This window comes from Notothenia rossii (genome assembly GCF_949606895.1).
Source record: "Notothenia rossii genome assembly, chromosome: 3".
In the NCBI taxonomy this organism is placed as follows: Eukaryota; Metazoa; Chordata; class Actinopteri; order Perciformes; family Nototheniidae; genus Notothenia; species Notothenia rossii.
In genome coordinates, this window is record NC_136901.1 from 42424053 (window position 1) to 42451823 (window position 27771).

The following is a 27771-nucleotide window of genomic DNA, read 5'->3' on the forward strand; positions in this document are numbered from 1 at the left end:
CACACACTCCTCACACACTGCAGTCTGTCTGCTGCTGCTGACGGTCTCACTGGGATTACTCAGCTTCAGAAGGTAAATAAACCTCTTCAAACTCTCTGTATAACCACGTTTTAGTGGTTGTGAAGAAGAGACATGTAATGAGGGAGGTTAGATTAGCCCGCATGCGGCTAAAGATGGGGAACGTGGGAGCGGTTCTTTGACTGAAAGGGATTGGTTGATTTGTAAACTATTTTCTACTTTCAACACACACTGCCATTATTTAAGATCAAGATTTATAATTGTGATTATGACAATGACTGATTATCATGTTATGATCTAACACTAGCATCTTTAGGCACCTTATTAAGGATGTGGACTGACATAAATTGTGTAAAAGAGTCATTAATGTGAGGTAATTAAACTCTGATAAAGGCATATATTAACAGCTAACACACAGTGGATGTGTAGGATTAATAAATGTGTAACTGCTAAACTTAATATAATTATTGTAGGCTTTGGATTTCCAATAATAATCTTATTAAAATGTCAATACATTGAGAAATATATAAATGTATATAAGGAATATATATATATAAAATTCATTGAAACCATAGAAAATATTAGATTAAAACGCAAAACTATGTTAAAAATGGGTCAGTGTTATGTAATTTAGTGACTATTAATAGACACAACCTTGAATATATTATTATTTGTATATAATTTACTAATTTAATCTTCCAGATGTAATCTTAAAGGCTAATTAGGCTACTTGCTTGAAAACGTGTTCTTGAAACTTAAAATGGACAGAAATCCATGTTTCATTCATTACTTGGAGGTTAAAACTTGATTTATTATGAAAAATGGGAATAAATTGATAATTGAAACCATAGAAACCATAGAAAAGTCTAACCTATGTTGAAAACGGGTCAGTTTCCTGTATAAGCGTTAACAACAATAATCTATCCTCAGTGTTTCAGCAGGAAGAGGTAGAAGATGTCTGAGGGACGGGTGGCGATAGACATGGAGACCAATGGAGCCTCCAAACACCAGGTACCCTTCCTTCATTGATCATAACCTCACATATTATTAAAAATATACACATTTTGGGTTTATAACACGTGTTTTTCAGCCTGCAGGTTTGGGCCAGCAGCGGCGCGGCACCACCGTTAGCTTCCACAACATCGACTACAAAGTGACCACTGGAGGAAACTGCCTGTGTCGGAAGAAAGGGACGATCAAAGAAATCCTCATTGACTTAAAGTGAGTAAAATACAGCTTAAAAAATGGGAATGATTAGATTCCTTTATTTCCATTACAGCGACATTCCAAGCATTCCCGAAGGTGCAATTCACCCTGTCTCCTAAAAATTACGTTCCCACAGAACTAAACTGCATTCTCAATTACGTTTAGCGAGAGACGTATTTTCTCCCACGTTACGTTCGTTATGAACGTATCTTAAATACGTTTATTTTCTACATATCTTTGCCATTTATTGTCTTGCTTATAATAAGGATATTAGTCATTTATAAATATCATTTTAGAGCACACATTTGAAATCAGTAGGCGAGGCTGTTATTTAGCCAGCTGTTACTCTCATGAGCGAGGCAGAAAATAATAGTTGTAACATGCCAAAAAGCTGCTGTTTCGTTTATTGCACCTCAAACATTAAAACAAATCCAGAGTTACGTGTTTCTGTACTTCCTCTAAGAAGAAAGGACAGTAACAGAAGATCTCTGTGGCTTCAGGCTTTATCGCCGTTCAAATGACAGCGTTGGTTTCCCCAAAAGTGGGCGTGGCTTTAAAGTTCCTTCTTCAAAAACCAATGCAAATTCTCCATAGGATTTTGGAAAATAGCTCGAAATAAGGTCTGTGGTTGACACACATTTAAGAAAGGGATCACGTTTTGTTCAGCCGGATAATCTCCACATGTCAACCCTACTTTTATAATTTTCGAATCATAAATCTAGTCGCCAGAAGCGAAATGCTAACGCTATGCTATAAACGAACTACAAGCTAGTACAGCAGCAGGGTCGCACAACTTCAACGTCACGCCAACTTAAGCTCGTTTAACTGACTTGCACTGAAACTGCATTTTGAACACTTTAAATATATTATTAACATTTTAAACTGTATACCCCGGTTATCTAGGCCCTTTTTGTTTTGTTTTATGTATACATGTCACACTGTGGGAAACGATATTTTGATATTTCTGGATGTATAACACATGTTGAATTTTTGACAATAAAGCTGAATTTGACTTTCGAGTGCTTGCATATTTTAACAAAGCTTTTCGTTTTAGCCACACTGAATTGAACTAGAAGTCATGGCTGTGTCAATTACCAGTCTGATATCGTTTTACAAGGATGACAAGAAGAGTAGATAGAGGAAAGAACCACTACAAGTTAGGACACGTAAAACAGTGCAGCCTAGATGAAGGTGTGCTTACCGGTGTTGTCAGGGCAAACATGTTTAAAACTGAGCACTTTGGTTCCCCTGCATCATTTTAAAACTCGGCTGGGTGACATGCTGTTTGATACTCATGGTACCTGTCACTGTAAATAGAGTTTGTAAACTGTACCCTGTACCCTTCAAAAAGAGATCTTTTGATCTCAAGGGGCTTTCACCTGGTTAAATAAATGCTACAAACAAACAAACAGGGCTAGCATGAGGGACAAGGTTTATAGTGTCGGTGAGTAGTGATAGCAAGAGTACCGTTAACCTAGAGTTAATTTATTCACATTAATTCCCATCAACAAATCAATTGTATGTGTCACATTAAATCTTTATTACAAATATTACACACCAGAAAACACAGAAATATCCATGAAATAAACATACAGTAGGCTATAAACAATTAAAGGGATAATTGGGAAGGCATTACAAATGTAAATATATTTTAAATAATAAAACAATCCCCCCACCACTGGTATCTACAGGAGAAGAGGGAATTCTCTCCACTAAATGTGAATGCCCACGTGGAGAATGGAAATGCAGTCATGCGGCTGCATTAGCCATCTTTGCCATCCACAATTTCAGCTGCACTGACACCCCCTGTCAGTGGAAGAAGACAAATTTCCTCCAACCAATAACTCATTCAACCCGCTGACAAGAGAGCCCACCTCCGAAGATCGTGACTGGCTGAAGGACAGACTCGGGGGCAGGTTCTCAGGAATTTCTTGGCTTCTCTCCCCCGAGCCAGAAGAGGAACACTGCAGCTTGGAAACACTTACTGTTCCTGAAATGATCAAATCTTTTGGGCATCAGGGACCTGAGGCAATTGTGGCAAGCATGGCATTGTCTGAAGAGCAACAGAGGGCAATTCAGGTGGCTACCAATGGTCAGCGAACCAGCCCAAACTGGCATTTGTTCAGGAAAGGAAGGTTGACTGCCAGCAACTTTGGAGCTGTCCTGAGGTCAAAGCGTGTGACTGCTTCCCTTATTGCCAGGGTGCTAGGGCAACAACAGGCCCTTGATGGTGTTTTGTCTGTACAGTGGGGGACTATGAATGAATGTGAGGGCGTCAGGGCGTTCACCACTGCAACTCAGATGCAGGTCCATGAGTCAGATTTGTGGCTCTCCCTATCAGGATTGTTGGGGGCATCTCCAGATGGTTTGGTAGGGTCTTCCGCTGTGCTGGAGGTAAAGTGTCCCTACGGAGCCAGGGAAATGACAATTAGTGAAGCATTGCAAATCAAGGGCTTCTGTGTCAGTAAGGAAGGAGAAACATTCAGCCTGCGTGAGGAACATCCTGACTGGCACCAAGTGCAATGTCAGCTTCACCTCACTGCAAGAAAGAAGAAGAAATTAAGAATCGTTTTTAATTTACATTTACTCGCCTTTGCAATGTTGTGGTTGTTAGAGTGTTAGGTTTTCTGTCAGCTCGTCTGTTGGGAAGATATAAAATATTAGTTTCATGGAAGTCACCCCGTCACATATAAGAGCATTAAGACATACAGTACATAGGCTAAAACAAAAACATCTAAAGATATAACCTTGCACTTTGATAATTCTCGTGAACATTTTCAATATTTTGACATTTTTATAGATGAAAATTGAACTAAAGAAATAAATGGTAGATTAATCCATATTGAAAATAGGTGTCAGCTGGTACACTAATTATAATAGTTATATTTCTTAATTAATTAAGATAAGATATTACTGTATTGATCCCAATCTGGGAAATGTTTGTGTTGCAGCAGCATAACAAGAAAAACTAAATATAAGTTATTATATATACAAAAGTATGTGAGGGATGGGATATTAAATTGAATATAAATGTAAAATGTACATTGTACATACAGATTTTACGTCCAAGAGAAGCTATGGAGCAGAGAGTTCTCTGCCAGCCAGAAGTGATTTGTTATTAGTTCAATATGTCAAACTGATTTCCCTGACTACAATCTTTAGTTACATGGTGAAACTTTATGCTGCTTGTACTAATTAGACTTATCATATAAGCCACACAGGTTTTAATAGGATGTATTCATTATCTTTACTTGTGTTGCGGTCTTTTCAGCAGCGCCATCTCTATAACGGCGATACAGTCACTACCCATCATTTACATTTCACCGTGACATGAACAAAAATGTAACGTCAGCTTACCTCATGGCACGAATCCAGACTCTCCTTTGGAAAACATTGGCCGGGAAACGATAGAACAAGCACGTTTCATGCGAAGACCTGTGGCTGCAACCCGGAGCAAAGCAACAAACCATTGCGTAGCTAACTAGTAGCGCTAGCTTTAGCTAACGTTAGCTAACGAAACGAACTGCCGAGTAAAATTGGAAAACACTGGTAATTAATTATTCTATAATTTGTAAAACTACGGTGTTAAAAACGACAATTTCAAAATTACAGATTATAATGGTCAGATATAGATATACAGCAGTGGCGGGCCGTGCATTTCACACCTAGGCCTTCAGTGATGTCCTACACAGTCCTACCTGAATTATTCCACCTCTTAATACCATCATTATGACGCCATGGCTCTAGAAACTATACATTTAGACAGAAACGCAGTATAACCGGGCGTTGCATCACCTTAACATAGTCAAGTACAACAGAGTTATATTAATATTTCCGAAGCATTTATAATCAATATATCCGCATTTACAATTAAGAGTGTTAAACTACCAGCTTTAAGATCGCTTGGATACGGTCAAAACTTAAAAATAAAAGGGGCTTTTAAGGCATTAGTCTACAAAGTTTTATTAAGTCCACCAAACCAAGTTTGTTCACTAAACAGCGCATTGTCGCACCCAAAGCAGTTTCATTTAAGAAACGTGACGATAAAGACACAAACTATTCACTGAAAATAAAAGAAAACAAACAAATAATTTGCATTTGTTCATGAGGATATATTTGCGACAGTGGTGAAAGTGTATTCCTAGCACTGAATGTCCACTTTGATAAAGGTTAAACCAAAACAATTCAACAAGTCTCCTTGAGTACTTTTACTGCACAGCTGAGCCAGTGCGCCACACACATCTCTATATCTCTTGCAGAAGCATCAAACATTTATTTTTTATATATTTGTCATTTTAATTACATATATATTAATTCGTTAATATTGATTTAATATTAACGACATAAAATGACAAAAATATATTAAAATAAAATAAAAAATAAAATGCTTTGTACTCACCAAAACAACTGATTATTTGAATACAAAATCCATCCTCCTTTCTTTCCTCAAGAAGACTTCAATGACTCTGTTGTACAGTTTATCTGTGCGTTTCAGTTCCACCAATAAGTCATTTTCTATAGACATGAAGGCTAATGATGAAAGCCTAGTCTGTCCAGTAGAATTTCTGGCATAAGTTTTAATTCGCTTTAAGGCCGAGAATGACCGCTCGACAGAAGCAGTGGACACAGGGATAGTCACTGCCACACATGCCAATCGTGTAAAGCTGCCCCATGCTCTCACTCAGATTTTTCTGCTTAAGGAAATCAAGGAGATCAATGGGACTTTTCCCTTCAAAATCAGTCATGGCATACATTACAGTCAGTTCTGTTTTTAGCCGGGACAGATCGAACAGTGTTCCGTGACTCTGTTAATTTGGCTAAGGCTGTATGCGGGAATTTTTTCCGGTAGGTCTGAAAGTGCTGGGGGTCCAGGAGGGAGAGAAACATACATTTTTCGTGGTCTTGAAACCTACTCCGTATCTGGCAAAGAATGCTGTCCAGAATATTGCTGTGGAGTTGTTGGTAGTATGTGCGAAGGTCTCCTTGTGCTGTACGTGGGCCTCTGCGTGCGCTTGGACCACTTGAGATGCGCGCTGTGTCCTCGTAGATCTGACGAAACTGGCACCTCTCTCGCTCAATTGTGTCACAAAACTCGTTCACCCTTGTCAGACAGAATTGTACATCCAATGTTTGTTTCTGTAGTATTCCAAAGAGCACATCTGAATGCTTAAAAATCCCATTGAATGTTTCAAGCAAAAAACAAAACTCAAAATCATCCAGACGTGCATTAAATCCATCAGCGCTAAGCATAGTATCCCCATCATACTCCTCATGATGTTCCAGTATGTGGTCAAACACCTCCTTTAGGGAAACTCTCTTCTCAAAGACTGCATTGACCAATCTCGATGTATATTGCCACCGCGTTGGTGCAACATTAGGAAGACGACGCTTGCAAATGTCATCCAGCAGTTGCGTGCGCTTAGGGGATCTGGAGAAAAATGCTGCAAGGCCATTGAGGCTGGCAAAAAAGACCTTGCATTCTTTAAGCTTTGAGGCCCCTTGAGTCAGTACTAAATTTAGTCGATGTGCATAGCAGTGAATGAATAAGGCCATAGGTGCCCTCTCCTTAACTTTAGCCTGCACCCCGTTTAGTCCAGATGCCATGACCGCTGCGCCATCATAACACTGTGCCACAACTTTATCCAGACTACATTCATATTCCTCCATGAAACGGAAAATAAGAGCGGCAATGTCATCAGCTCGCTTGCCGCTTGTAACATCTTCAAATCTGACAAACCGCTCCTTGACACCTGTGTCCGTCACATAACGCAGGACAAGTGCCAGTTGTGCTACATTACCCACGTCTGTCGTTTCGTCCACCATAACAGCGACAAAGGGTGCTTTTTTAATCTCCATTTTGATCTCTTCTCCCATCACTTCAGCAATAGCATAAATCAGGTCGTTTTGTATTTTGCCTGACGTCCCAGTAAACACTTTGTTTGTGGACAGGTGGTAATGCAAGTCTGTGTTGTTCTCAGCAAGCAAAGAAAGAAGCTCCACGTAGTTTCCTCTGTTTCTGGACTCGGCGCTTTCATCGTGTCCCCAAAATGAAAGTTCCTGTTTACCCAAAAACAGGACACAATCAATCAGTCTTTTCAATATTTCCCTATTTTTGTTCACCCTTTCGTTGTGGAGCTCCGTTTCCCGGCGCACTTGTTCGTTGAGCTGTAGATCCACTCGGGTGTCCCCAAAGGTTTTCAAAAGCACCATTGCTTGTAAGTGCCCAGCCGTGCTTTGGTGTCTCGTTGCTGCCTTGGTTAGACAACTCAAGTTTGCAAATCCAGTGTGGCTCCAAACACCAAATCGATCAGTTGCAAATAGCAGGCATTCCCAGCAGTACAATTTGCAGTGCCTCTCGGAGGCTGTGAGCCAGGGGTACCGCTCGTAGTTAGTGATTTGAAAGTGGCGGACAAACCCTTTCCCCCGCTGTGATAGGCTCGCTAGCGTCGGGGTTGGCCGTTCACTTCTCACGATGTCTAGCTTTTCTTGAAAAGTTCGTCTTGAAAATGGCGTTGTAATTATATCTGCGACCAAATCGATCTCTTCTCCTCCTTCAGCCATTGTGGGTTGAAAAAAAACAGCTTGTAGAAATCTACACAAATTAGCTCGTTCAAATTCAAGTTCAGTTTGCTAGCTCTACATAGCTCTGCCTCTCAATAGTGCGTATCCAATCAAAAGACGTGCACGTGCTAACGTCATCGTATGCCTGCTAGCTGGCCCGTTGTCGCCAACTCAAAATCTGATTGGTTAACGCCACAGTTTTGTTTCCGTTCACTTTAATCTACAGGCGCCCGCACTGTTGATTCTGAAGGCCTAAGGGCAGATTTCTTGGACCCTGGCAACACATTATGGCTGAAATATGAATGGATAAAAGCTCTAACATAAAGGCCAACCCTCCAAATCTCGTTCTGAGGCTGCAAGCAGCGCAACCAAGAGGAAAGCTATGAAATGAAGAGAATAGACTACAGGGAATAATTTAATACATATTTGTGGAAAAAATATATCAAAATTTAATTTATATTCTGATGATGTTTAGGCCAGCAGAGAAGGCCTTGCTGGCCCTGACGGCCCACCACTGATATACAGATACTAAAGATAGGCAGGTACTTGCTTTCAAGCACAACACAGGGGAAAACAAATTTAGCGGGAGTGTTTACGTGTTCGGCGTAATGACGTACAACGGCCTCGACTATTTCTGTAGTCCTATTCAGCCACTCGGTAACAACCATCGTTTTTCAGACACGTAAACTCTTCAAAAATCCCCAGTGGGGTCACTGCTGATGTATTTAATGTCGTAGAACAAAACGTGATTTATCTCTTACATTTGTGTCAACCACAGACCTTATTTGGAGCTATTTTCCAAAACCCTATGTCGAAAATGCATTGCTTTTTGACGAAGGAACCGGAAGTGCTAAAAATGCTAACTTACTTCCGGGTTTTAGGACGCGTCCCTGCGGTTCTCTATTCAAAACCATTCTATTTATTCTAACGTAAATTACATGCCAGTGTTTTATCTTTTTATTTATTTGTTTTTATTTTAAATCGTATAATGTCGGTCTTTTTTTGCCGTCCACACACAGGCATGAAAAAAATCTTTCAAAGCTTCACCCATTCACTTGAATGGGGTGACGTAGAAGATTTGTAATCTTCGCCGAACTGCTTTGTGGGGAGCGGAGCATGGCTTGCAAGCATCGTGAGCATCAAAAGTTGAGCAATGTTCAACTTTTGATGCTCCCAATGCTTGCGAAGCTGGCATCAGCCAATCAAATCCCGTTTATGCAAATCCCGCCAGTGCAAGCGCTAGCCAATCAAACCGCGTGTACTGTATGCAGATACCGCTGCGGTCTTTTCCATATGTCATAAAATGGAGGATAAATTAATCATCGCTGTAGGAAATGTCCCGGTCCTTTACGACTGCTCTCTGTTCACCTACCGGGACCTAAACTGGAGGAACCAGGCATGGAGGGAGGTGGCAGAGACAGTTGGTGAAACTGGTAGGTTTTCACATGTTTGGGGAGTTTATATCCAATTTACTTAGTTTTAACATTGAATGGACAGGCTTTGTATGCCGGGGGCGGGCGGGAGATTCCTGGGAGATTCATGATTGGTTGTTGGTCGCCTTGGGCGCGTGAAATTGCCAAGCTTCAGACACATCCAGTATCAAGATTTTTCAATATTTTTTTCATGCCTGTGTGTGGACGGGCCGTGAGGAAAATAAATAGGGCTTAGAGCCTCAAAATACTGAAATCTGTATTTTTAAAAATCTTTTTTTCCTTCTAATTTGTTATTCTTTTCTAAATAACACAATGTTATTTACTCAACAATAATACACAATTATCCTTGTTTTTATTTATTCGTTTGATTCTATAATCTTGGGCTTTTTAGCCGTAAATAAAGTCACCGGAAACCGACGTAGGCCTATAAGGGACATTTCGAGCGATACACACCACAAACCCACTGAAGTGATTACCCAAGATCCTCAGCTTGAAGCTCGTTGATTGGATGTTTTAGCCGCAATGCACGCTGGGATATGATGTTAATGCGATATGATATCCGAAAACATTTAAAAAAAAAAAAAATACTTTATTCCGAGTGTTCTTGCTTTTCTCTTTGGAGGTCATCACATAACGGCATTGTAATACACGGTTCGGCTGCATTAAATATTACAGATCTGCCGTAATTCTTTTTATTTATTCCAAAACCCAGGCTGTGATGAAGCGCACCATTTGTAAAGGCAAACTATCCTTTAAAGCAGGGTCAACAAATAATCTCCATCGCCACTTAAAAACACAGTATCTAATATAAAGAGTTGCGTGAATTTCATTCAAGGCAAGACAACTTTATTTACTTAACACATACAGAGGGTAAATTCATAGTAGTACATTCACTGACATGGATATGGCGCCACCTTGTGTCAGGTTTACAAAGAAGATTATTGACATTAGGTCTGGCAATACAGTCAATCATTATCCTGCTGATTATTTCGCTTATTTTCCCTTCAAAGAGCCATCATTCCCATCACTAATTGCTGCCCAGGCGTTCTGGTAGTTGACCAGGAAGCAAGCCACATTGAAGAGCTCCTCAATGCTTCCACACACAGACAGTGGTATGGCTTCTCAAATAGTTTGTTCTCTTTTACTCTTCTGATGCACCTCTCCACATGGACCCTCAGACGTGCAATGGATTGAGTCTGCCTGACATCCTCCCTGCTCATTTGGGTTTGTTTGTGCAGAAACGCAGGCCGGTACACTTTACACTCAACCAGATTGTCCACAAGGAACCCTTTGTCGACCATTATCGCCATGTCTGGTGTGAGCAGGCTCACGATGCCAGACAGCTTGAAGATCTCCCGGTCGCTCATAGATCCTGCATACAGGCCAGACACCATGTGGTGCCATGCCGATCATGGCCTTGAATGTAGCATGCGACTTGTATGTAGAAAGCACTTCACTCTGCAGCAGGAGAGATGATGGAGTCTGGCAGAATACTTCAGTGCAGTCAAGCACCACACAAACTCTGGTGGAAGGTGAGCTTTGACAACTTGGCGTGGGATCCACAGACGTTTGCTTCCAAGCAGTTGGTAGAGGAAGTGTGTCCAGGCGGAAATCATTCTGCTGACTGTGGTGCGGTGAATGCCAGATCCCTCAGATGTAGGCCCACTGACAGGTGCATGAGGAACAGCAGCAGCTCATCTATGGGTGGAAGTTTCTGTGAAAAGAAATAAGTGTTAGGCATACTCTAGATACTGTTATCGGGGAGACCGGGGACAGCTGTAACACATTTCCTGGGGTTTGTTGTTCTGTGTGTGTGTGTGTGTGTGTGTGTGTGTGTGTGTGTGTGTGTGTGTGTGTGTGTGTGTGTGTGTGTGTGTGTGTGTGTGTGTGTGTGTGTGTGTGTGTGTGTGTGTGTGTGTGTGTGTGTGTGTGTGTGTGTGTGTTTCGTGAGCGATGTGATGCACTTGTTAAACGGTGGTATAGTGCGCAGCGTGCATAATTATTCATATACATCCATGCTTGTATGCTGCTTACCGTTGTTGATGGTTCAGAGGAATCCGAGCTGCTGGCAGAAGATGCCTTGGCGTTGGTGATCTGCACCATCTTCGTGTTGGCTGCAGGCTCCACCAATTTCCAAAAGGCGAGGAAATGCTGGTATGCGGCAAATCTAAGAATGTAATATTGTTCATGTTAGACATAGTTTTGTTTCTTAAATTAGCTTCCCCAAATCAAAAGTGTTTATCAAACTAGTGGCCATAACAACATCCTGATAGCCTTATTCTTTCTCTCTCTCTCTCTCTCTCTCTCTCTCTCTCTCTCTCTCTCTCTCTCTCTCTCTCTCTCGTATATCGCTAACTCCCCAAACAACTCCACACCGAAGACCGGAAGTACTCGGGCTCACACCCAGCCGCTGGAAGTTGATAGACTGAAATGGGTCTAGAGACGACGAGCCTCCCTTTGGGCGGGTCTATCCAGAGGCTCTGGATTGGGCGCCTATATCATCAGTGAACCAATCAGCGGATCTGACTGCACATCAGAGTGTTGATGGGGAGGGTTATCAGCGATATCAGAGTTTTTTCTGAACCGGGGAACAGGGGCGCTGCGCCCTCTTACCAAAATCAATTGCTTGAATTAGGCTTTGATTATGTTCTGGCCTGCCATCTTGTGGCTCAGAAAAAAATTGTCCCACGGCCAAACTTACTTGCCTACCCCTGTCTTAGCTCTTAGCTGCATGCTCATCCAGCTAGCATGTATGCGAACTGGACATGCTCGCTCAGTTAGCATACGCATTTATTTATGTAGGCCTATTCCATTCCTTTAAATTGAATATTTAAAATACCAATTAGCAAAATAAACACAATTATACTGCGCTAAACAGCCAAATCGACAAACAACCGAAAATCCACAAGACGTTATGAGAGCAGACCGTTAGCTTAGCTTAGCACAAAAACTGGAAACAAAGGGGAACTGTTAGCATGGTACCAGCTCAGTTCTGTACGGTGTTTAGTTTAGTGTGTGTTTTAAATTATATGAACTTTTCTCACATTTCTAAAGTGTTTTTGTTATTTCCTCCCTCAGTGGCCTCATGAAGCCGGGACTGAACGCCATCATGGGAGCAACAGGAAGTGGGAAATCATCGTGAGTCTGAACTAAACTTGAATATTTACTTCATATTCTAATTTAAACTTCGACAACCCGACATCTCAGAGGGAAAGAGGCAGTTTTCATCCAGTGGAAAGCATGTATCTGCAGCTGGGGATGAACTAAAGGATAACGTTTTCCTTTACATGGTAGGGAAGATATTTTTATTATTCAAATTAATACATTTGTAAAATAACATGTAACTAAAATATGAGAAGAATTATCCAGAAAATGCCTTAAAATAATTGCCAAAAATATCAGAAAGTCTGAAAATAATTTGAAAAGTAAAAATACAAATTATTATTAAAATATTTGAAACCATGTATTATTGAAAAATATGATGTTTAAAATGTGTTAAAAAATATAGACATTATGACTAAAATATCCCGAAAAATATGAGTAAAATATGAATAAAGTATATAACCAATATAACCAAAAACTATGAGTAAAATATATTTTTAAAAAAGCAGAAAATATGTGAAAAATATCCCCAAAAAAATAATAAAATGTTATCCAAAATACAAGAAGTACGGTTTATTAAACAGATAAAAAGTGTTATTAAAATATGTGTCCAATCAGCCCTCTAACTCGAATCTCCCTACATCAGGTTTCTGGACGTGTTGGCGGCGAGGAAGGACCCGGCCGGGCTCTCCGGAGAGGTTCTGATCGACGGAGCTCACCAGCCTCCAAACTTCAAGTGCCTGTCGGGGTACGTGGTGCAGGTGAGAGGAGCGGGGTTAGTTTTCCCATGTTTCTTCTTCACGTTCTTCTCCATGTTCTCCATGTTTCTTCTCCATGTTTCTTTTCCATGTTTCTTCTCCATGCTTCTTCTTCATGTTCTTCACGTTCTTCTCCTTCTTCAGGACGACGTGGTGATGGGCACTCTCACCGTCAGAGAGAACTTCACCTTCTCGGCGGCGCTCCGGCTTCCGGCCTCCGTCTCTCAGGAGGAGAAGGAGCAGAAAGTGGAGAAACTGATCCAGAAGCTGGGGCTCGGACGGGTGGCCGACTCCAGGGTGAGGAGGGGGGGGGAAGAGGAGGAGGGGGAAGAGGAGGAAGAGGAGGAAGAGGAGGAGGAGGGAGAGGAGGAGGAGGAAGAGGAGGAAGAGGAAGAGAGACTAGACAGGATGATGAGAATACAAATACATAAAATAACAGCTAGGGGGAAATACCCTCCTAGATTCTCTGAGATTAAAACAGTGTGTGTGTGTGTGTGTGTGTGTGTGTGTGTGTGTGTGTGTGTGTGTGTGTGTGTGTGTGTGTGTGTGTGTGTGTGTGTGTGTGTGTGTGTGTGTGTGTCTAGGTGGGCACTCAGCTGATCCGGGGTATTTCGGGGGGAGAGAGGAAGAGGACGAACATCGGCATGGAGCTGATCATCGACCCCCCCGTCCTCTTCCTGGACGAACCCACTACAGGACTGGATGCTAGCACCGCTAACTCTGTACCACTGCTGCTGAAGAGGTACACACACACACACACACACACACACACACACACACACACACACACACACACACACACACACACTTGTTAAAAATATAACTAATTAAATGATACATTTACTCTGACATCAAATTATAGAAAAAACACGCACATTTACAGAAATGATTAGAATATTGGTTACGGTTTTATTGGTTAATTCATGAGGAATAACTCACAATTATACAAGAGAAAACATTTGATATTACAGTCACAAATAAATATAAAAATGTCTAAATATAATACAAGAAAAAGCCTTGAATTTATTTATTTTTCTTCTAAAATATGAGGGGGAAATATATTATTGTATATATTAACGGCCCTAACACAGCGTCGTAATTTGTCTTCAAATGAGAGGAAAAAATACAAATGTACAAATAAATAGTTGAATATTCTCTGAAATAAAAATACCGCTTCGTACTGTGTCTGTGACCAGGTAGGAACCTTTCTTCCGCTCTTGTTTCTGCAGGATGGCTAACAGCGGGCGCACCATCATCCTCTCCATCCACCAGCCCAGATACTCAATCTACCGTCTGTTCGACAGCCTCACGCTGCTGGTGCACGGGAAACAGGTCTATATACTTTATTTAGGTTCTACCTAAACGCAAGAAATCCTACCCACGTGGGGGCGCGCTCATGTGATTGGCTTAGACTGGAGGAGACATCTGATTGGCTATAGATAGAAAAAATTACAAGTGCGAATCGGGTGAGCGTCAGGGGAGTCTCAAAAAACCCACACACGAATGCACAGCGATCCGTGCACAGGAAGCGGGTTGTGTTTGCAGGTTCAGGGGATTTAAACGGAAAACAAATATGTGTGGATCAAAAATACACATTTAAAACTTTTTTCTGTGTTTGGATTTTATTTACATTTATATGAAACGGAACACATTTGTGTGTGCATTGAAAAACACAAGTGTGGATCCTTCTGTGTGCATGTGTGTGTTATGAGACTGTTCTGAGCCCATAGGGCTAACCCATACAGTGGTGGGGCTCAAGTCAGTATTGGCAATGTAATTACATACACGCTATATCGCCCTCCTTGATAGTGAAACGCCATGCGTGAGGTTTAGATTATTTCCCTGTCTCAATCAAAATTGAACTGTATGAAATAAAACGGCACATTTTTCTTGTAGTAAATAAAAAGGGATCACTGTGAACGTGGCGTATGATAGTACACGTTGAAGATCCAATGGGGATACTGAATGGCGGTCCCGATCGATCCCAATCAGTAAGGCATGACGCAGACCCAACGTTTCGTTGCTCTGATTGGCTGTAGGTCTATTCAAATTGCATTCGGAGGCATTTTGACCTGACTGCGGTCGCGCTGATATTAGAACGCTAGAGAATTTCCACACATTTATTGTATAAAACTCCCCCACTACTTAGACTATTCCTTGCACCCCTCTTCTAGCATAAGCCCGAATGGTCTCAACCATATTCAGTAACGTCACGTGCACTTATTGTTACAGCAGGATCAGTTTGTATATTTTCGCAAGCCGTGTTCTCAACATTTAGCATTTTGCTTATTATTTAATTTGCTTACTTTAACATCATTTTTCATGGTGGGGCTAAGCCATTTCTTGGTACACAATGGTGCTCTAGGGCAGGGGTTCCCAACCTTTTTTCCCAAGAGCCCCCCCAAATGACTCCTGTTGCGTAATTAAGGAGCACTATTGGAGTGACTTTGATGGTTATTGGACTCAGGATTCATTCATTTGGATTCCCGCTGTATGAAGAAATGAAAGGACGGCGGAAGTGGAAACAATTCACAAAGGGATTAAACTGTTTAAAACACATGCTCAAAGTAAGCCGGGTTTTGCCGATGTGTTTATGTGGATTCAAAAGTCCTAAATAATCTACAAAATGGAGGAGACCGATCTGATCGGAGCAACTGAGACAAATAATCCAACTGAAACCGGCATGGACAATGACTATGTTTCAAAAATGCGCTTATCCAGAAAAGCCTGGTTTGGAAACTTTACGGGCAGAAGAAACATTTCTATCAAAGAAAGAATTATACATTTCTTGAATTTTTATTAAAATTAATAGATCAATTATTTTTTATATTTTATTGTAATGTAGAGACAAGGCTTTTAGTGACAATCATGTATTGCGTTACAATTATAAGTAAAAAAAAAAAGAAAAAAGGCTAAATATGATATTAGGAAGAGATTCAGGTGATAAGGTGGGGGGGGGGGGGGGGGGGTTACCTTGGTTGCTGATTGGCTATTGGTTACACAAGACAAAACATTGTTATGACATTATAAAGCCAAAATCGAAAATTGATGTAGAAAAGACATGAACAGGTGGATTTTGCATCATCGGTGACCTTTAATACTCAATTTCATTTTTATTTTATGTCTTTTTTAATCTGCCATTTTCTGTCCCTTTAAAAAATAAAAATGTGTAACTCCTTATTGTAATTCAATTTTTTTGCCATTTCTTTCCTCATTGCTCACAATTGTATTTCTTTTTTTTTCTTTCGGTCCCTTTCTCTTTTTAAATTTGACAGTTTTCTGTCATTTTGTAAGTCTCTCTTCCCCTTGTTGCTCACACTGCTCTTTTATTCTTCTTTAATTTTTTTGTTTTATTTGTAACTCCCTTCTTTTGGTCAATCTGGTTTAAATTTCTTTTCTGCTTATTTTATTATTCTCTTAAAAACACATCAGCTTCTATAATATTCTCCGTAGTGAAGTAAATGAATGAACACATGAACTCGTTTTCCTCTCTAAAGGTGTACCACGGCTCGGCTCAGACCGCTCTGGACTAGGCTACTTCTCTGAAATCGGTAAGCAGGTTGAAATAAATCCAAAGTAACCGAAAACATGAAACAGAGGAAGTGAACTACATGTGATTGTGTTTGGAACTGCATTTCCCAGGGTACACCTGTGAGCCCCACAACAACCCGGGTGACTTTTTCCTGGACATCCTCAACGGAGACTCCAGCGCTGCGGCTCTGGTCCTGAACAGCAAAGAAGGTGTGTGTGTGTGTGTGTGTGTGTGTGTGTGTGTGTGTGTGTGTGTGTGTGTGTGTGTGGAAATATAAATACACTTTTTTAAATGTCTTTGTTGTGATGATTATTTCTTGTTTCCTCCAGATTCTGACGTGTCGTCCTCGTCGATGCAGGGGATTGAAGATAAACTGGTGCAGGAATACAGGAAGTGCAGTCAATACAGAGAGACCAGAGCAGAGCTGGGTACACACACACACACACACACACACACACACACACACACACACACACACACACACACACACACACACACACGCACAGGCCGTATCTCATTTCAAAGATTTCCCCTCCTCCCCCATCATCTTAATCAGTTTGTTATTATCTGTTAGAGTAAAATAGCTCCATACAGAATATAGAGTTAAATCTGACTATTAATAATGAACCCCATTAACACTGACCTCCCCCTCTCCCTTTAGAGAGGATAACGGAGGGTAAGAAGTCTTCCTCCTCCTCCTCTTCCTCTCGCTCCAGAACCATCACCTATAAGACCGGTTTCTTCACTCAGTTCAGATGGGTTCTTAAGAGAACCTTCCAGAACCTCCTGTTGAACCCACAGACCTCCATCGCTGAGGTAACACATATATATAGATTTAAAATAGAAATATAATATAATCTAAATATATATTTTTTCTCATGCAGCTGCAACGATCAATAAAGTACTTCTTATCTATCCTCTTAAACGGCCTCATTACGGCCAAACGTTTAGTTCGAGCAGCACCTGGTGGCCGCTAGAGGAACTGCAGCCTCAGATACACTATTTTTAGGCAAGGCAAGTTTATTTATATAGCACTTTTCAACACAAGGCAATTCAAGGTGCTTTACAAAAAATGAAAGACATTGAGAAAATGGCATTTAAAATAAGTCATTAAAAAGAAAAGATAATAAAAGAAACATTAAAAGAAAAAATACATGGATAAAAGTTACAGTGCAGTTTAAGATGTGAATAGTTCAATTAAAAGCAGCGACAAAAAGAAAAGTCTTCAGCCTGGATTTAAAAGTAGTCAGAGTTGCAGCGGACCTGCAGGTTTCTGGGAGTTTGTTCCAGATATTTGGAGCATAATAACTGAACTTCTCCATGTTTAGTTCTGACTCTGGGGACAGAAAGCTGACCAGTCCCTGAAGACCTGAGAGATCTGGATGGTTCATCATTTAGCAGGAGGTCAGAAATGTATTTTGGTCCTAAACCATTCAGTGCTTTATAAACAGCAGCAGTATTTTGAAATCTATTCTTTGACACACAGGAAGCCAGAGTAAAGACTTCAGAGCAGGAGTGATGTGATCCACTTTCTTAGTGTCAGTGAGGAACCAGTGTAAAGACTTCAGAACAGGAGTGATGTGATCCTCTTTCTTAGTGTCAGTGAGGACTCGAGCAGCGGCGTTCTGAATCAGCTGCAGCTTTCTAATAGATGTTTTAGTGAGCTCTCTGAAGACACCATTGCAGTAGTCCAGTCTACTGAAGATAAAAGCATGGACACGTTTTTCCAAATCCTGCTGTGACATTAGTCTTTTAATCCTAGATATGTTCTTTCGGTGATAGTAAGCTGATTTAGTAACTGTTTTAATGTGACTGTTGAAACTCAGGTCAGAGTCCATGACTACACCTAGATTTCTGGATTTTTCTGTTGTTTTGAACATTGCAGACTGAAGCTCAGCGCTAACTTTTATACGTTCTGCCTTGGCTCCAAAACCCATTACCTCAGTTTTATCTTTGTTTAATTGGAGAAAGTTCTGACTCATCCACTCATTGATTTGTTCAATGCACTTACTCAGTGTTTGAATTGGAGCATAGTCTACTGGTGGAATGGTTACGTACATTTGTGTGTCATCCGCATAGCTATGGTAACTTATTTTGTTGTTTTTCATTATCTGAGCCAGTGGTAGCATGTAGATGTTAAAGAGAAGAGGCCCCAAGATGGAGCCTTGAGGAACCCCACATGTCATATTTCTCAACTCAGATGTGTATTTACCTATAGAAACAAAGTTGTTTCTGTCCTTTAAGTAGGATTCAAACCAATTTAGAACTGTTGATGAAAGTCCCACCCGGTTTTCCAGTCGGCCTAGTAATATGTTGTGGTCAACTATTCTACAAAAAAAATCCATACGAATCATTCACAATGCCAAATACCTTGATCACACTAACAAAGTATTCCTGCAGTCAAAATTGCTAAGATACACAGACCTGGTAGAATTCCAAACGGCACAAATCATGTTTAAGGCAAATCATAACGTTTTACCAGGAAACATCCAAAAAGTATTCACTCAACGAGTGGGGGGATATAGTTCAAGGAGACAATTTTAATTCGAAATTCATAGGGTCCGTACAACCGGAAGAACTTTTAGTATCTCAGCCTGTGGAGTGAGACTATGGAACAGTGTGAATGTGGAGCTAAAGCGATGTCCAGACATTAACCAGTTCAAGAGGAAATACAGAGAAATTATTTTCTCGAGGTACAGGGATGGGGAAGGTGTTTGACTATGTGTATGTGTATATGTGTGAGTATGTAGGTGTGTATATGTATGTGTGCATATATGTATATCAGTGTATGTGTGTGTATGTATATGTGTATATGTATATATGTCAATCAACAGGTAAAGCAGATTAATACAAATATTAAGAATAATAATGAATAATAATGATAATTATTGCAGATTATAGATTATAAATAAATCATTTAGGGACAAGGGGGTGAGATTAAATAAATTATACTTCTTCTCACTCCTTTTCGAACAGTAGATTTGGGACTGTTTATGTTGCTAATGCTGTTGTTGTTGTTGTAAATGTCATTTTATATTTTTATTTCTTTTACATGACTATACACTGCAACATTTGTTTTGTTTTGCAATTATTTATTTTACTTGTTCGAAATAAATGTATCAAAAGTGTCAAACGCAGCACTGAGATCTAATAACAATAACACTGAAGTTCTGCCACTGTCTGTGTTTAAGTGGATGATATTGAAGACCTTTACAAGAGCAGTCTCAGTGCTGTGGTTTGGACGAAAGCCTGACTGGAACACATCCAAACAGTTATTTAAATGCAAGAAATTACTCAACTGTTGAAAAACAACTTTTTCAATGATTTTACCTAGAAATGGCAGGTTCGATATGGGCCTGTAATTGTTCATTACTGAAGCATCTAGATTATTATTTTTTCAGAGCGGTTTAATGACTGCAGTTTTCAGGGCCTGTGGAAAAATACCTGAGTGAAGAGACTTGTTTACTATATGAAGTAGATCTGAGGCCATGCAAGGAAAAACATTTTTGAAAAATCCTGTTGGAATAATATCAAGGCAGGAGGAGGAGGATTTCAGAAGTTGAATAATGTCCTCTAGGTTTTATCATTAATCTGATGGAATTGTGTCATGATGTCTGAATTGATATTCAGTGGACACAGGGAAGTAACATTTTACATATTTAGTTTAAAATGCTACTTTTTAAATATTTTTCACCACTTTTTCTGAGTTTCACTGCCTTTACAATTCCACCAAAGACAATAACAATCATTAAAATGTAATCAACTAGATTTAAAAGCAATAAAAACAGTAATAATTGCAAAAATAAATGATAATAAAAAAACTTGTGTACAAAGAAATAAGTGAATAGAAAAATGTAAATAATGCATAAAACCATTTATTTTTTATGTTTTAAAGAAGCTTGGCTTTTGTCAGAGCTTTAACTACAGGATTAATTGATTTACTATTTATATAAATTATGTATCTATTAATTGATCCATTATCTCTCTGTTTTGCTCCTCAGATAGCAGTCACTCTGCTCCTTTCTCTGATCGTCGGAGTCATTTTCTTCGGAGTGAAGAACGATCCGAGTGGACTTCAGAACAGGTAGCTATACTGTGTTTATATCAGTAAATAATATATACGTATAACGTGCTGGATCACAGTAAATATATGTTGTGTTTCAGGATGGGCGCCCTCTTCTTCGTGACAGTATATCAGTGTTTCAGCTCGCTGTCGTCTGCAGAGCTCTTTATCGCCGAGAGGAAACTCTTCTTGTGAGTCTAACACTGACGCAGATTCACAAATAAAATCTTACCTCTTCAGAACTGCTTTTGATCTCTAATTAATGTTGTGTTTTATATACTTTAAGTGTGTTAAAAACAGACGTAAAAACACCAAATCATGCGATGCAGAAGCTCCGAGTTATCTCAGGGTGTCTGCGGGGTCTTAAAAAGTATTACAAGTTGATAAATCAATTTAGCGAAAATTAAGGCTATTAAAAAGTATTAAACGGCATTTTCCAAGGTATTAAGAAGTCCCACAGCAACGACAACATGAAACACCCTTTAATTTACTGAATCGACATGTCGGGAAACCCCCTCAAGGCGGCCCCATGCACAGCGCGCCGTAAAATGCTGCTTCGTATTTTAAGTTTCGTTGCCTTGCTCCGCTCTGTGGGGGGGTCCCAAGGTGGGTAGACCGACATACGCAACGCTCTGGAGGTCCAACGGCTCCGTGTGTAAGCCCTATATGATCATTTTCTGATAACGATGAAATAGCCCGCCTCCCTCTCCCCACGTCTCCTGCTGCTGCTGGGCTGTCAGAAGAGGGGGAGGAAAAGAGAGGCAGGCACCGTTTATTAAATATTATTATACAGAGAACAGAGTCGTTATCAATTTGTTTTAAAGCTCAATAAATAACAAAGAAGACCTCTGATCGGCACTTTTCTCATTTTGTACGGAAGATTTAAACTTTAACGGACATGTTGACCGGCGGAACTTTTATTTTAACGGAAACTCTGCCGCACGGTTCCCTCGTCCCTTGGAAGAGGTGGAGAGGTGGGTGTTTTTCATCTGCTGGTGGACTACCTGAGAGATACACAGCAGGAGAACACGCCGTCCACCGCGGAGAATAAACAGAAGGGCAACCATGGCAACCATGCTCCGGGGTCTTCTTCGCTGCTTTTGGTGTATTTTGTGGCGGCAGCAGCGCCACTTACAGGCCTGGCATATGTACTACAGCGTTTCCAGCATTTCCAGTTGTCTAGTGTGAACGGACACATTAATGAATCGAATGCGTGTAAACGGAAGACTTTTTTGCGTTTGCGTATGCGTTTTACCGTATGCGTCCTCGTGGGGCCGGGGTCTAAGCCTCAAAGTTGCGATGAGGTCTTAAAATGTATGGAAAGGGTCTTAAAAAAGGTCTTAAAAGGTATTAAATTTGACCTCAGGATTTCTGCAATCTCTAAATAATAGGGATGTAACAATACCAAAAACTCACAGTACGATAATATCGTGATAAAAAGTCCACTGTACGATATTTATCGCGATATTGAAAAATAAAGAAAACATTTTTTTTTCTTTATTAAATAATACATCCGATTTGTACAGCATTTGAGTAGGATAGTAGTATTTTAAAGTGTCAACAATATAATAATCAGACCCTGCAATAGAATAAATCAAGTTTCACTTTAGTTTTTCAAGTAACTCAACTCTAACTCACTCACTCAGCATCATCAAGGTTATCTTTTAGGAATATGAGCGTGTCCACATTTCCAGGTAGAAGCTGGGATATTTGGGCGTTTACAATATCCCCTGCTGTGGAAAAAACTCTCTTGCTTGGTACTGATGTTGCTAGGACAGAGAGATATGCTTTGGCCATGGGTGACAGCAGTGGGTCAAACTGTGCATTGTCTCTCCACCACTTCAAAAACAATATAGGGTTTGCCAAGAAGGTGAGGCTTATTGACAGGGCGAGATATAAATACACTGTTGGTACTTGTCAATGTCTCTAGGTATGTACATGTAGCCCTGTAAATACAATATCCTTTTGTGTTAGCAGTTGTTTGATGTTCATGTTGTCACCTACTTGCTGCCATGTTGGACAGGTCTCCCTTGAAAAAGAGATCGATGATCTCATCTGGTTAAATAAAGGTTTAAAAAAAATAAAAAATTACATTTTTCATTTTTTTTTATTTTGTCAGTATCACGACGGTATTGAGACATTTATTTACCGCGATATTCGATACATTCGTTACATCCCTACAAAATAACCTTCAGAGACCCAGTTATTAATACTGTAAATAATACATGTGTTTTGTGACATAACAAACGGGTATTTATATTTATATGTTCCTGTTAATAACCCTCTGTGTGTGTTTTCCCCCTCAGTCACGAGTACATCAGCGGGTATTACCGTTTGTCGGTGTACTTCCTGTGTAAGATGCTGTCAGACATCATCGCTCTGAGGACGATCCCTGCCATCGTGTTCAGCTGCGTCTCCTACTTCATGATCGGTGCGTCCAACACACACTCAGCGTTAAATATACCCAAACTAATCATTAACTATTTTAATGAGTTTTTAATGTCATGATTTATGGCAAAAGGTCCCGAAAGGTACATTACTTTTTTTAATTGTATATCAAATTAATTTAATTTTCTTATGAATTTTTATTTACAATATGTGTATTTAAAAATGTAAAGATATTAAATAATCCCAAAAATATTAGTTGAAGAATAAATAATAATATTTAAAATAATTTATGAAAGTGGGGTGGAAAGAAAATGTATTTAGATAAATGATTCCATAATAAAAAATTATAATAATTAATTTAAATAAATAAAAAAGGCCTTCCTAAGGTCCCGAAAGGTAAATAATTTTTTTAGAAATTGTCAATTGAAATCTTGATTGCATGTTGAATTAATTAAACTATTGGAAGTCTTTATATTTGGACTGTTTTGTATGTTTTATAGGCCTAACGATTAATCGATACGTCAAAAAAACAATACAAATAATTAATCTTAATGTATTTTCATTTGAATTTTTATTTACAAATTAAAATGAGTAAATGATTCCAAAATTAAAAATAATAACAACAATTCATTTCAGTCTAATTTGTTTGTAATCATATTGAACATTTTCTTTACAATTATTTGTTATTTTATTAACATTATTTGATCTCCTCTCCCTCACAGGTCTGAAGCCCACGGTGGCGGCCTTCTTCACCTTCATGTTCTCCATCACCATGGTGGCCTACACACCACCGCCATGGCGCTCGCCATCTCCGCCGACCAGACGGTGTTCGCCATCGCCAACATCTTCATGACCGTCACCTGCGTCTTCATGATGGTGACACACACACACACACACACACACACACACACACACACACACACACACACACACACACACACACACACACACACACACACACACACACACACACACACACACACTCTTATATTTTCTCACCTGTGTAATGTTTCTCTCCTCAGATCTTCGCCGGTCTTCTCGTCAATCTTCGCTCCATCGCCAGCTGGCTCGCATGGCTCAAATACTTCAGCATCCAACGATACGGCCTCGCTGTGAGCGCGCACACACACACACACACACACACACACACACACACACACACACACACACACACACACACACACACACACACACACACACACACACACACACACACACACACACACACACACACACACACACACACACACACACACACACTGTTGTTTAGTGATAGATTAAAGTGATACAAAGTGTTTATTCTGTGTATAATATGTTGTTATACCTCCGTGTCTCTTCAGGCTCTGCAGATTAACGAGTTCACAGGTCTGAAGTTCTGCGGCGGCTACAACACAACAAACACCCCCCCGGGGATCGCGTGAGTAAAAATGTGTATTTAAAGAGGCCCTATTGTGCTTTCTGGGGTTTTTCCTTTTTCTGTGCATGTAAATGATCTGCAAAGGCTAAAATAGTGACATCACTATGTATTACTCGCGTCCTATTGGCTAGCTCTCCAACACATTGTACGTGATAGGCTAAGGAAGTGTTTCTCAAAGTGGGGGGGCGCAGAGGCATGACAGACCAGGAGGAAAAACTTTTATGAAAAAAAAAAAAAGAAATCATAATTTGAAAGATTATTGATTCGAAAATAATATGCTACAGTACCAGTACGTCTGGGTCTCTGTGTTTTATTCAAGCTCGGCTCTGTGTGTGTGTGGAACCAGCCATTTTGTGTGCGTGCGCGAGAGAGAGAGAGAGAGCGCACCGGTACCGGAGATCATTGTTGTTAGCTTCTGGTGCTAGCGAGCTACGCTAACTGGTATAAGGAGCTTTTTCAACAACAAGGTGGAGGAGAGTCCTCTCAGTGAGTCTCAACCGGTTTGGTCACAGGGGAAGATTTTAATGTGAAACCCTAAATGTTTGAGCACCCTCTATGAAACGTCAAGCTACCCCACAGCACCCCCAAAAGAAACTCTCTGGCGCCGCCACTGAGCATGCAACCCCGTTTTGAAGAAATGTGCAGTGCAACACAGGCTCATTGCAGCCACTGATGCTGTGATAAGAAGACACACTTTTCTGCCAAATATCAGCATTTTTTTATTTTTAATTTTTTTGGACAGATTTCAAAGAATTATAAGTTATTGTTTTAGCAAAGGGATTGCACAATTGTATTTTATTTTTTGAGCATACAGACTTATGGAGCATTGTTTTATTATCACTGTTCTAACAAAGTGATTTTTTATTTTTTTTTGAAAAGAATGCTCACGCTCATATTGATATATTTTTTAATAAATGTTAACTTGGCCCATTACGTGACTATTTGTGTTTGGGGTTTTTTCTCCAAAAGGGGGGCCTGACAGAAAAAGTTTGAGAACCACTGGGCTAAGGTTTCAGACAGAGGGTGAAAAGAGGTGCAGCAGCACAGGCAGTATACATATCTAACAAATCTAAGAATTCAGATTTTTTTTCAAAACATCTGACTTTTTTCTGAAAATTCTGACATGATAGACTAAGGGGCGGGTCATCTCTAAGCAGGTTGACCAATCACAACAGAGCCGGCCAGCTAAGCAATCAGAGCAGACTGGGCTCTGGTTTCAGACGGAGGGTGAAAAAAGATGCTGCAGTACAGGCAGTATGAGAAAAATAAAGAGCTTTTTGAACATTAAAGCATGGAGACATGTCCCAGTAGAGACACTACATCATGTCCTCTTTTAAATAGCAACATGATGTGATTGGTTAGAGTACAGTATATTCCAATGTGTGTGTGTGTGTGTGTGCAGGTGTACAGGGGAGGAGTTTCTGGACGATCAGGGTGTTGATTGGTCCACTTGGGGTCTCTGGCAGAACCACGTGGCACTGGGCGTCATGACCTTCTGCTTCCTGACCATCGCGTACCTCAAACTGCGCTTCATCCGGAAGTTCACCTAGACCTCCATCTTCATCACCTTCATCATCCCTGTGATACCTGTCTGTACAGCTCTCAGTTAAAATTGCAGTTTAAATATCTGTTTCTTACGTGGCGAGTATATATATATATTTTGTTTCACTCCTTACTAACGGTTCAGTCTTCAGTGCATTTTAATGATAAACTGTGATTTATTGATTTCTCTCTTTTTGCACTTTAAAATTCAAGAGCCAAAGAAGTAATTCAACACAAATGCAAGAGTGTTATATTTATACATTTGTACAAAATAAAATACTGGATTTGAATTATGAATCTAATTTATTTTAGTTATTAATAATATTTTCAAAAAATGATCTGGAAAAAAATTGAAATCTGAACAAAAGTGCATTTTTAGGGAATTCGGAGAAAGTCAGAATTCTGAGATTTTTTTAGAAAATAAATTACAATTTTTAAGGTTTTGGTAAATAATAATCAGACTTACAGAATAACATTCCTTTGCTGCCTCTTTTTCCATAACAGATGGGTATGTTTTGGTGAACAGGAGACACGTATTTTACTGTTTAATGGCTCATCAAGAACTCAAACACAACATCTTGGTGTCATTCTGGACAGCTCTCTCATCTGCACCACACATAAAAAACATCACCCGGACTGCATTCTTTGTACTGTCTTAAAACCTTTCCTTGGAATATGTTATGAATTGTAAGGTGTCCTTGGGTGCTTTGAAAGGCGCCCCTAAATAGAATGAATTATCATTATTATTATCTGAAACGATGTAATAACTTTTTAAACCTTTTCCAGTCACTTGCCGCAGCAGGCCATTCACTTTGATTTTATCCCATTATAAATGTCATCATTTCGACAATAAAGAAATGCTACATAAACGTTATCTTGCACATTTTATCAAACCATCTCCGTTTCTAACTTTCAATATATTTTAAAAGAGATCTCTCTCTTTCATCTGCGTGCGGGGGCGGGGCCTCACAGACACCCTGCATCTCTCTCTAGCTCACAGACATGCAGCAGCGCTGTGCAGTGTGCACACAGTTCTGCCCGTAATGAATATTACATTTTGTGAGGAATCTTTTCCACCAATAATTCCAATAAGTATTCCAAAATGTATTCACTTCAGGTTTACGAAAGTAACTGTAATCAGATTACTCGTTTTTCAAATGTAACGCCAGCTGAATACACTTGATTTTTGTATTCTGATTACGTAACGCCGTTACATGTATTCCGTTACAACCCAATCCTGTGTATATCTCTCCGGTAGTCCACCAGCAGATGAAAAACACCCACCTATCCGCCTCTTCCAAGGGACGAGGGAACCTTGCGGCAGAGTTTCCGTTAACATTTTTTTTTCTTCTTTGTCTTCTTTTCTTCTTAGTCTTAATTAAAAAATGCTAAGTACTTATTAGCCATCAATGCGTTAAACTTACCTTGTTGACACGATGGTTCACTTTTAAAACACAACGGTTATCTTAATAAAACGGCTCCATGTGACACAAAGTGTACAAGATATAAAATGTTTACATGAGAGGAGTTACATCAGCATTTCTTACCGGTACGAATTACAACATTTATGAGATTAAATCCAATTTTCGAGCCGTTGTTTGTTGTGAGAGGAAAACAGAATGGGAAAAGCGTTTGACTACTGAAGTCTCGCGAGAACTACATATATCCCAACTGCAGAACTCACGCAACACCACAAGATGTCGCGAGAAAGATGAAGACATTTCAATGACAGTTAAATAATTTGCTTGTTA

At 39.9% G+C, this 27771-nt stretch overlaps 2 long non-coding RNA genes and 1 pseudogene across 3 annotated transcripts; 1 reads left to right on the plus strand and 2 right to left on the minus strand.

Moving 5' to 3' along the window:
* LOC307033490 (broad substrate specificity ATP-binding cassette transporter ABCG2-like) lies at positions 1-27559 on the plus strand (annotated as a pseudogene). The gene is made up of 19 exons (XR_013810627.1): positions 1-72; positions 949-1029; positions 1109-1239; positions 12297-12356; positions 12967-13081; positions 13223-13375; positions 13663-13820; positions 14308-14410; positions 16576-16629; positions 16721-16819; positions 16940-17038; positions 17272-17426; positions 20612-20694; positions 20775-20864; positions 22980-23104; positions 23784-23937; positions 24084-24173; positions 24402-24478; positions 25881-27559. The product of XR_013810627.1 is annotated as a broad substrate specificity ATP-binding cassette transporter ABCG2-like (transcript).
* On the minus strand, positions 2750-5149 carry LOC307033278. The gene is made up of 3 exons (XR_013806447.1): positions 4582-5149; positions 3816-3863; positions 2750-3629 (listed from the first exon to the last, which is right to left on the minus strand). It is a non-coding gene; the product is annotated as an uncharacterized lncRNA (long non-coding RNA).
* On the minus strand, positions 23943-27648 carry LOC307033491. The gene is made up of 3 exons (XR_013806528.1): positions 27568-27648; positions 24386-24445; positions 23943-24171 (listed from the first exon to the last, which is right to left on the minus strand). It is a non-coding gene; the product is annotated as an uncharacterized lncRNA (long non-coding RNA).
* Between the last annotated feature and the right edge of the window lie 123 nt (positions 27649-27771).